Here is an 11,744-nt window from a genome sequence, read left to right on the forward strand (position 1 = left end):
AAGCACACCTTGGCCTGGCAGATTCATCCTGTATGCTTCAAACATACATAAATACATAAAACAACCATGTGCACATCTATCTATTTATCTATCTCCATTTATATACTTATATATTTACTTATTGGGCATGTCCTCTTCTTTTCCTGTGTCATTGTATGCACTTATCAAGTATGCAGCCCCTATTTATTGTACAGCACAGCGTAATATGTTGGCGCTTTATAAATAACTATTAATAGTAAATATTAATTAGGTATACATTCATATAACAGTATCTACAGCGCTTTAAAGGGTACACCCAATAATATTTAAATGGTAAACAATAATCCCCACCATAATCTAGGAACAATTTGGGGGAAAGCTAATTTTTTTTACCAGTATGTTTTTGGGATTTTTATAAATATATATATATTGTATGTATATATGTATATATATATATATAGTAACAAAGTAACAAATACATGGACAACATATAGCCCCCCACACATCTATAACAACATAATTTTGTCCTTTCCACCCTTTTGGCATATCGTTCACATCCGTTTATTTTACACAGAATTTATGACTAAAAGTTTAAAAAGTTATTTTTGTTATTTTTTTTATTTGTTTAACCCTCACCAAATGCTCCTTTTCTAATTTGCCTTTGTTTTTTTACACACACAGCTTAATTTCCCTGTTTATCTGTTTACAGACATAGTGTTCGTACACATAGATGTGGAGACAGGCCACCAATACTGTAATGGCAGTCTATTCAGGCTCCTTAGTCCAAGCTAGGTGTAAATGATGATGAATGAAGTTGTGTATTGTAGGGCAGGTGGGGGTGTTGGAGCTGTCACTTTCTTCCCCATTAGTTCCATTATTTCCTGCTTCCAAGGTGAATACTCGGCCTGCTGACGGGGCAGCAAAGCTTCTCTAAATACATGTATTAACTTAGAGCAGCTTGCCCTCCGAAGTCCTGACACACTACATTCTAAACATTGCGTCTCCGCTTCTTATTATTACAGCCAAGCGCTGTCTGCAGCATAATGACTTTTGTGTCTGAAATGTCAGCTCCCTAAATGTATTAAAAACATATTAACTTTGTTTTATTTTAGTGTAAACCATGACTAATAGGAATCCTGCAAATGCCCATAAAGTTGTAATTATTAAAAATGTTTTTAACACGGTAATGTCAACAATAATGTATAATAATATTGTCTTCACAATCACATAGATGTATGTACAGTAGATAGGTTAAATCAACATAAAAACAGCAAACTAGAAAAACACAAAAAGCTAAATACGCAAAGCTTTAACATAAGGATATTCATTTTATTTTTCAAATTACTGAAAAGTTTTTTTAAAAGAATACGATAGATATGAAAGATATTAGGATATAAAAAGAACCTTGTTGTACTTTTTATTTACTTGCTTTTTTTATTAGAAAACTTTGCATAATATGTTAGCACTAAATAAATATATAGCAATAGTAAAAAATGTATTATGGTTAGGAAATTAATAACAAATAATAATATCTATTTGTTTTTAAATTATTTTTACTAGTAATATATTTATCCTAAGAAACACCCTCTCTTAACTTTGCCGTATAATACTTAAAAAACTATATACACTGCATATCTGTATAATGATAGCTATACGTTATATAAAGTAAAAGAGAAAAATAGTACACAGGAAACATTTCCGGGAAAACTTGTTAGACAGGCGGATGAAAATCAAAACTACCATTAGGTAAAAATAATCCATCCCCCATCAGCAGTTGTCCATGCATACCTCACAAGAGCTGGGATTTCACATCAAAGGCTTCTGCTTGTCTGATAAGATCCTAAACAAAGCAAAGTAATAATACAGACCAAAAACTCCAAAGTAAGCTACTTCCTCCACAGAAGGCTGAAAGTGGACCCTCAGATAAGAGTGGGTCTACAATATTATGTCTACATTTGTATGACTTAGAATATTGTTAGTGATTTATTAGACATGACTTCATGGGGTCAGATTTCATGATTGTCCGTATCTGGGAACATCGGGATAAAAATCCATGATGGGAGCAATGTAAGTAGTAGCCAATCATTAGGTACCCTCACTTTAATCTTGTATTGGGATAGAATAGCATGCTATAGGAACCATAACCCAGGAATCACAATATTTTCTATTGCTCAGCAACTTCTCACAGGTATTGTAAACTGAGCTGACGACAGCTTGTCAGGAGGGCTAACCATGTCCACCGTATGTGTAACAATATTGGGATTAAAGGCTCTCTGCCTTGTGAACAGTAAAATAAAATCTCACGTAGAGGGTAGAATATTTATGTGTTCCCGGTGATGTGACACTTCACAGTAGCTGACTCCCCTGACACTTGAAACCCAGGTTCTTATTTTACTCCTAGCACCCAATCGTATTTAAATGCCAAAGGTCACTTTAAGATTTATATTCCTCTAGGCGGGAAACTGTATGCATATTTTTATGGCATATTAACCATATTCTGGGTTAGTGTAACCCGAGAGCTAAAGATTATAATAGGCATTTGTGTAAAAATGTGAAATTAAACAAAGGTTGTATTCTAATGTGGATATTGATGTCTAATATGGGTATCGATGTTATGATATATATATATACCGTAAAACCGTATATGGTCACCGATACCCCTCCACATGTATATTCCTGATTTTACACTACTTTTACTCAAATCATACGTGCCATTACTTTTACAGGTACATAGCATGGTTTAAAATTTACTAATTTTAATCATTACTTTGTGAAGTTACTGATTCCCTTTTGGGAACATTTCAGCTATTCATATAAATCATTTCTTAATAATATATTATTAAAACTGCATTTAGAATTCTTAACACATGGTAAAGTCTTTCGCCAAAACAACATTTCAAAGTCCCATTGATAAGGTTAATATATTTTTCATCCTTATTATGGAAAACTTGTGCAGAAATAAGATAATAATACAAAATTCTTTATTGCATATTGTTTGTATGTTTCCCCCTATTACTTTGTAGACATTGGAATTTTTCGTAATACTATACTTTCCTGAGTTTTTCCAGACGATTGCTAATTCTTTCTCTAATGACAAGTTACCATTTAGGTAGGCAGTCTGTCAAGTTTTGCTCCATGGGAATAGACATGCACATTCACCCTGGATGATTTTTGTATACATGAAAACATTTTGTCTAAAAATTAATTCAAAATGTGGAGTGTGAATGAATAGGGTTACCACTCTTTCCACATAAGTACCAACCTCATGGTATTTTTCTTATTAATTACATACGCCACAAGTCTCATTTTTATCGGCCAAGTGGCAACCCAATGCATAGATATGGTTCAACATGTACAACAACAAAAAAAAACAATCAAAGGCTATTCCCCTTTATTGTAATGCCTTATAAATATTTAAAATACTTTATTAGTCCATTATGTTTTAAAACCCATAAATCCATAAAGGGGGGGTGGGGGGTTGGGTCTGAAACGCTTCAATATTTTATTAGCGTTATTACTTGCAGAGATTTTCCAGGATACCTCTACACCCAAAGACTGAGCCTTAAAATGTATACCATTATATATGTACTACTTTAAAAAGGTAGCCAGGTTGGCAAGAAAAGTCACAGTGGCCCCAGAGGTCTGTGGCTGAGATAAAGAGGGCCAGGCATTTCACCACCTTTTATTCTTAGCCAAAGATCTGCAATCTATAGGCAGCTTAACGTACATGGTAGGGGCCCCCAGAGAGAACACAGTATTATACAGAAAGATGAATGGCACACAACTTCAGCATTAGGCGTTGTTTTTTAATATCCTGTAGTTTATTTAGTAGCATCCCACAGTTTTATGTTAAAGTCATTTTACAGATTTTCATGATTGATCGCTGAAGATTTTCAGAAACAATTTTAATTCAGTGCTTAGTGTTCTAGAAACCAAAGAAATAGCCAAGCATTAAGTGCAAACAAAATATTTTCATTCCTTAATCAGGTCCCCCTTCCCTATTTATACCCAGTTGTGTTTAATTTAGCACATGTCCTAATTACCCAACCATTGTTTCCTTCTCAGATGACAACAAGTGATTCATATATGTTTTTTTTCCACTTCCCTGTTCCCTCTGATAAACAGGAGATAATGTGGGATGTTACAAGTGTGCAAATAGCGTGTAATTGGGAGATAGCATGTGTCCTGAATGACTGAAGAGGAGGACCAGTATTCATTCCTGAGTCCTATGTGGGTCCGGACTGAGGGTCAAAAGACAATTATTTATTTTACAAACAATCCCCTTGTATTTTCCTGCAAGCTAAGGCATTATGTGCAACATACTCCTCCTGTTTAACAAACAAAGAGGCCTGCTTCAATAAACTTTACCAGACAGATAACTGTACTTTTTTAAAGTAATTTGTACGAAAAAAAATCTGTGGGCTGCCATTGTTAAACTCTACATCATCAAATAGTTTTTTCCCCATACCTCCCAAAATTTCCCTGATTTGGAGGAATGTACAAGTTCATCTTTCCTTCTCAGTTGCTACTTTTAAAAGTGTAACAACAGGATCGACTGTTATGTTTTGTAGCCATTCAAAATGGTCAAAATAACAAAATATATCCAAAATGAAAATTATACATATCATAACCCTGGCTAATTTAAAATAAGTACATGATGGGAAAATACATAAGCAGGTATTGTTAGTGAAAGCTGCATGAGATCATGAAATACAGACAACTTAAATGATATTCCAATCCTGACTTTTCCTTTAAAATTGTTTTTGGACACACCTCTCCCCCCTTATGAATCAGGTGCCCACTGGGGAAAACCCAGCTTTCTAAGTAAAGTCATTGAGGTGGATTTGCTTCACCTTGTTAAGTGCATGTTCATGTACACGTTGTTCACCTTGTAAGTACATGTATATATATATATATATATATATATATATATATATATATATGTGTATAAAATATATTATATATATTTAAAATACCCTTGTGTGTGATGGAGTATTCAAAGTAAAAAATGGCTTTAGTCTATTCCCCTATTGCAAAGTGAATGCTTGTTTTGATAGGTGAACAGCTTCTACTCCTTTGGTAATCATTCCCACAATTTGTATATGTCTTTAGATGTTCCTGGGACAGTCTAGAAGAAAACCATCCATAGTTATGCCTATAATGCATTCCCAATGATAAAGAGTTTTATCCCATAACAGGCTTGTGTTAAGGCATTTCTGATAATTAATACCAGAAATTGCCTTTCAAATTCAGTGTGCATTGATGTACTGTCATTTTGGATGGGATAAACCCTCACAAGTTTGATGTAAGCGTTTAAGACTTTTATGGAATTGAATTTTGCATGCCTCTCTTTTTGCCTTTTACTAGGCAGGAAGATATAACCAGGTACAGATCCGTTTAGCTGCCATTGCTAAATCAAATCAGATGATTCCTGATCTCATTATGTCTTCAAAGAGGTGTGGTTGTGCATGGTTATTTCAAAAATAACTTTCTAGCAACTTAGTCAGGGGGCCCTAAAGAGAGAATAAAATCCAATCAAGATAACAGGAAGAAAACTTCCAGACATGAAAAGGTGAGACAAATATCTATGAAATGTCTAAGAAAAGGCAAGCAGACTACGCTGGGGGAAAGTTAGTTAATGAAAACAAGGCGTAAATGTCCAGCCATGTAAAATACGCTGTGTCCAAATTGAAACATATTATTGTATGAATGATTAAAATGCGCATTAAAAGCGCAACCAAGAGCTGTGCTGGAGTTCTTATGTCTGATTATGTTGCCACTGGCATATTGTTACTGCATAGGGATTTATTTGTATTTTGTAATGATTGTGATTAAGTTTGTGATTGTGATAAAATCCTAAAAAAATTAAATGTATCATTTTTCATGAAATGTATGGTTTAATACAGACTTACACAACTTGACCCAAGCCTTTATAGCTAGTCAGAAACTACAGAAAAACCAGATTACAACCGTAGGAATCTGTGCCGCCATTTTTTATTTAGGCTACATACACACTTGCAATAAATATCGTTCTAAACGAACGACTAATGATCGATCGTTCGATAATATTTGTTAACCAAAAAAATATACAACAGGCCAACGACGGCGATGAACAAAGAATGTCACTAGAAACGAACCACCGCGCCAGTGAATCTGATTGGGTGGCGATTGTGAACGATCTATTGTGTGTACTGTACTATCGTTCAGTGATCGTGGATTGTTCTGAAGTACACATTCTCTGGTACACGTCACTTCCTGCAACATTCAAAAGATCGTATCTAGTGTATGTAAGTTATTGGTAGATTATATTTGATAATGCATGTAAAGAATCGTGCACTATATGATCGTTCAAAATAATCGTTGATCTGTCATTAATCGTTCATTTTCCAATGATAATTATTGCACGTGTGTACGTAGCCTTAGGCCTTCTGATCTGGATGAGAAAAGTGCCATTCAGTTACCCCTAATGACAGCTTCTCAAGGGAAATATTTCTGTACATGTTTTTTAACCTGCCCCACTGGTATTTGTCCTTGATGAGCCTTGACCAGACATGGTCACATCATAGACAAACCCTATAATGTTAATGAGCAGATTGTCAACTAATGTCTCTGGGCACATTATTACATTAACTATTATTACTAAGTTCTTAACCTTATCCTAAACCTTAATGCAGAATACAGTTATGTTGTAAAAAAAGCACTGTAAAAATCAAGCAACAGTAATCTGATGTCTGTATGGGGCTTTAAAGCAATGTCTTTAGCATGTTGCTATTATTATGACATATTTGATAACACCTAAATCACCCTGGTACTGCTAACCTACAAGTCTACATTTATTGCAATGACAGAAACAAGAATGTAAAATTGTGGATGTCAGAATTATATTTAAAAATATTCAAAACTTTCACATTATCCATAACCAATTTTCTAATCTTAACCCTCAACTTGAAAGTACCCCTGAAGTTTTCTCACCCAGAGGATGATGTCATATCTAAACTAGCTTACAGGCTGGTGTGGGAAAATGATTGTAATGAAAGTTTTATGATCAAACAATGGAGCAATATGCCCATCAGTAAAAAAAAATGTTTGCCTTTGCTTTAAACTCCAAACCAGAAAGTACACCTCAAAAGGTTCTTCTCCCATTTGATTTGGGGCTGCCTACTCTCATACATTTATTTTTGGCTTATGGAACAGCTTAGACCTTATGATAACAAAGGTGTTGTGCTTTCCAGATCTTTAGGTCATAACCTTCAAGTCTGTAAATTATTTCAAAGTTCAATTGCGTTCCTTCAACAGATGTAACCATACTTTGAGAAAATATCTGACTGCTATTGTTCCTTTGTAAATCAATCATTTCATGTTTGCGGGCTTCTGCGTAACAGAGTTTTGTCAATCAATGCAAGTCTATCTCTGAAAAGGAAAACAATACTTAATCAGTCACTAGTGACCACATATCGAAACATGTAATTCAATCTCTGTAGGAAGAAATAAAGCATTTACTTGCATGCTTTACATACAATTTAAGAGATCTTTAATAGAAGTCAAGTCTGGACAAATCTTGCTTTAGGAGTAATATATACACGGACCAATATTATGGCAACTGATTATGGGAAAAATCTGTACCCATGATGAAATGCAGTGTTACAACAGAGGCCGATTCTAAGATTTGTCTTGAAGGGTTTTTCCAAGGAGCCTTGGGAACTGTAAACTTTTGTTGCACTATAAATCAGAAATGGAGTGGTACAGAGGTAGTATGACTGGGTCTAGGCCTTGGAAAGTTTAGGAATATTTTCACACCTGGATTTCCCTATAGGAAATGTAATTTGGAGTGTAGGTGGCATTATCATTGTTTACTACATATTTATGGGTTTAAAGTTAGGCAAAAACCTCAGAACATCTCTCTAAATACGTGCACATTCCTACCAGTATTCTAGTGAGCTTGTAACTTAAAATGTAAACCAAATCAGCCCTGCCCAACTCTCTCTATAGGCTACAGCAGTAGTCCCCAACCCCCAGACCCCTGCTGTGCTGCTGGGAATGGCAGAGAAGTGTAAGCTGTACATATACCGGCCCATGTTAGCAAGCCCTGCTGTCAGAAAGGTTGGTGACCACTAGGCTACAGACCCCTGTGTATGCTATGGAGATGCGGAGCACATCTTAGGAGAAGCTGGGTTGCAGAGTGACTACACAGCAATGGTGAGATGAAGGCAGTGGGCAGGTTTCCGCTTTAAAGGACGTTTATATCTTTTGATGAAACCTAGAATGCCACAAAACATTCCTTTCCGCCAAGGTTTTCTGTAGTTCTCCACTGCCTCTCATCACATTTCCTGGACATAGTAAAGAAACTCTGTGAACACAGCTGCATTTCCTCAAAAGCTAACTTCCCCATAACAAATCACTTCTGTTTTGTATGTTTTGCTCCAAAGTGTAACTACATCTGCATTTTCCAGAGTCAAAATAATGGTATTATTCTCCACTGAAGAATACTCCACACTTCAAAACCACCATAGTTGTAAATATGCTGTACAAAGTGCTAAAACATGATAAAATCCAATTTAAAAGGAACAACCAGAAGACTTATCAACATTATTCAAAGTTTCAGAATAGAGTTGAAAGTTGCATTCAAGTAAACCTTTAATACATTTTAAACTTCAAAATGTTGCTATTGGTGAGGATATTTCCTATATTAGCTGGAGAACCCTCCTCTGAAAATTGTACTGTTACCAAGATCCCAATTTAGTGGCTGATATTAATGCATTTTTTGGTCAGATGGCAAGTGGACAGGTTAACCCTGAACTCAGGTTAGCATTTAGTAAAGTGAATTCAGTTTTAGATGAGCCAAAGAAAAGATTTGTTCCAGCTAACAAAGCTAAATTATAATGTTTATGGTAGATTATGGCCAAACGGAAGCAAAAAGCCCTCCACTGAGCCAATATGACTACATTTCTTATTTTAAGTTAGACCCCGACCCCTTCATTTAATTTTTTAGAGGTTACAATGTGCCTCACACTAGTTTGGTTTTAGGTTTTTCTCATTACATTAAACAGCCAGCACTAGAGAAGCTGCTGTATTAGGGAAGGTTCAGACCTGCCTGGAGCGATCCCACACAGCTCTAAAACAGCTGAAAACTTTACAGCCACCTCTCTCTGCAGCACTCGTAAGGAGCCAGAATCTGCACATTTCCCAGCTGGCAACAGCTAGTATTGTGGGGTTTAATTCTCTATTGGGCTGCTGTGGGTAGGTGCCATGTGTAGCATATCTCCCCAGACAGCGACTCCCTGGAATGAGGATGCAGTAAACAGGCCAGACCTCATAGCCAGTGTGAATATAGCCTTAAGGAACTACAATGATGACGGCCAGACAGCAGTATGTACAATTTTAGACTGTATCTGTGCTATAAATCAGAAGTTCCAACGTATGATTGGCATAAAAGCAAAAAAAAATTGATTTCAGTCTTCTGTCTTGGTCACCTGTTGACGTAGCTCGTTGTAAAAAAAAAAAAAAAAAACTGTTCTTACTGCACATGCGTGCAGTGAAATGAAGGAAACTGACCCTTATGCACATGCCCGAGATCGGGCATACTCAGAAGGAACAGCCAAGAGCCTCCTGTGATGGGTGACGTAGGTATCACGGGAGGCTCTGCGCTCCCATTCAGTCCTTATTGCTGTGGCAAAAAAATAAAGATTTTTAATTTATATAAAAGGGTTTTCTACCCTTTTATGTAAAATAAAAACATTGAGTTTAGGTCTGCTTTAAATCCCCCACTTTGAGACAGAGGAACTTATCTCACTGTATCCAATATCCAAAGTGCCCTGGCAAGGAACAGAATACTGTTTTCTAGGAACAAAAATATTCCCATTCATACCAAAAAATCTTCACCATCAGCAGACATACTAGAAGTGCACATGTATGCAGGTCTCGGCAATGAGCAACACATAAGGTGTTAGTTTGAAACCCCATTCAGAGCTCAGCTTCCCCTGCTCAGATCATACCAGACCAATCATGCTTCCTATACAGATTATTGAAATTTACACTGCTTTAATATGCTCCTATATACTTTGGGAATTATACATAGTTATAAGACAGTAAGTGGAAAACCTTTAGTAATGGATGGTTTGCACCAGTATTTAGAATACTGCAATGCACCTTTACTACGCATTTCATGTTGATTCCAATTTCATTCACAGGTCCACACCTTTTTAAAATAAACCATTCCTTCCTTACTTAATGAAGTGGTGTAAGCTTACAGATCACTAAAACCAAAATTTGTATACCACCTCAGCACCCCCTCCAGCTCCAAAATGTAAGTTTATTTTACAAGCTTTCAGAGCAAGAACACTTAAAATAAATCTCTTCTGCAGCAATGAAAACAAGAACACAATCTAAAGGTTTCTGTGTGAATAAAAACATATGTACTGCTGTATTATAAAGAAAATATAATTGGTGGACATTTGCATTGATGGGATCTGTATTTTATAGCTGCTGCTAAGTATGAGCTCCATTTCGAGAACATTTGTTAGGCTCAAAATCCAAATTTCTATTGAAGATGATGAATTTACTTGATTGCTACTGCATGCATTTTTATGTTATAATTAGAAGGCGTTAGGTATTCAGGCATTTGTCTGCCGCAGTTAAGCCAACCAGCTGTTTAAACATGATACTGCAGCTGTAGCATGGTACTCAGTCAGCATAAACTAACATTCACAGAACAGCAAGATCCGGATAAAAATGCACAGGTTTTTTTATACTAATATAAAGACATTAAAGTATTCACAACATACACGATGCAATTAAGACTTTATTCAGCAAATCATTATATTTACACTGTGGAAAATTGGGTCAGATTGCATCAAAGTAGTTAAAAACAATTCTGCATGGACAATACTGAACTAGAGAGACCTTGAGGTGATTTCATTGACTATCCGTATCCTTACCTGTACCAGGACTTCAAGTGCAAGTGGAATAGCATCATGGGGACACTGATGTTACAATACACTACAATTTTCCAACAATACTGAGGAGTTTTATGGGTGCAAACTTTAGTTAATATTATTAAAAAATTATCACAAATAGTATTCTATCATTGAAAAAAAAAATGACACCACTGGGACTTGTTAAAAGCTTACCAGATCATGAAAAGCAATTAAAAGAACATGATGCTCCCGAGTCTTCTTGTCACTGTACCAGAGGTCATTTTAAGCTACTGTATTTAGTGGTCCTAGTATAAAGAATAAGCACCTCACAGAACTGCTTCCTTTGGTGGTCAGACAGAGCATCCTGATTACAGAACTAGTCAGACCTAAATGCAGAAGCCGTCAAGATGGCCCCTGGCGCAGAGACAAAATGCTCATACACATACGCTCTGCAGCTGACCCCAGGTATTAGATGGAGGTCAGCAGCCACCTGATTATTGTATTTCTACAGAGCTTATAAACAATTCCATGTAGTAACCATGTGAAAGAGATTACCACTGCACTACGAGTAAGGAAGCATTTGCAATAAAAGATTTTTAACCCACATAAAGTGGTGCCCCAAAGAAATCTGAGGAAGCTGTTCTGACATTCAAAATCTCACAGTCACAGGCATCTAATGCTTACAGTCCATATTAGAATTAACAGTATAAACTTTGCTTAATGATCTGATAAGGATTTAACTTCATTTAATTGAAAAAAACAAATAAAACATAAAAAAATATTATGTTACGGAGTTTAGAGCACAGCCCCTTTGAGAAATGATATTTGATATTCCAGACATTAAAAAAAAAA

Source organism: Pyxicephalus adspersus, chromosome 1 (genome assembly GCF_032062135.1).
Source record: "Pyxicephalus adspersus chromosome 1, UCB_Pads_2.0, whole genome shotgun sequence".
Lineage (NCBI taxonomy): Eukaryota > Metazoa > Chordata > Amphibia > Anura > Pyxicephalidae > Pyxicephalus > Pyxicephalus adspersus.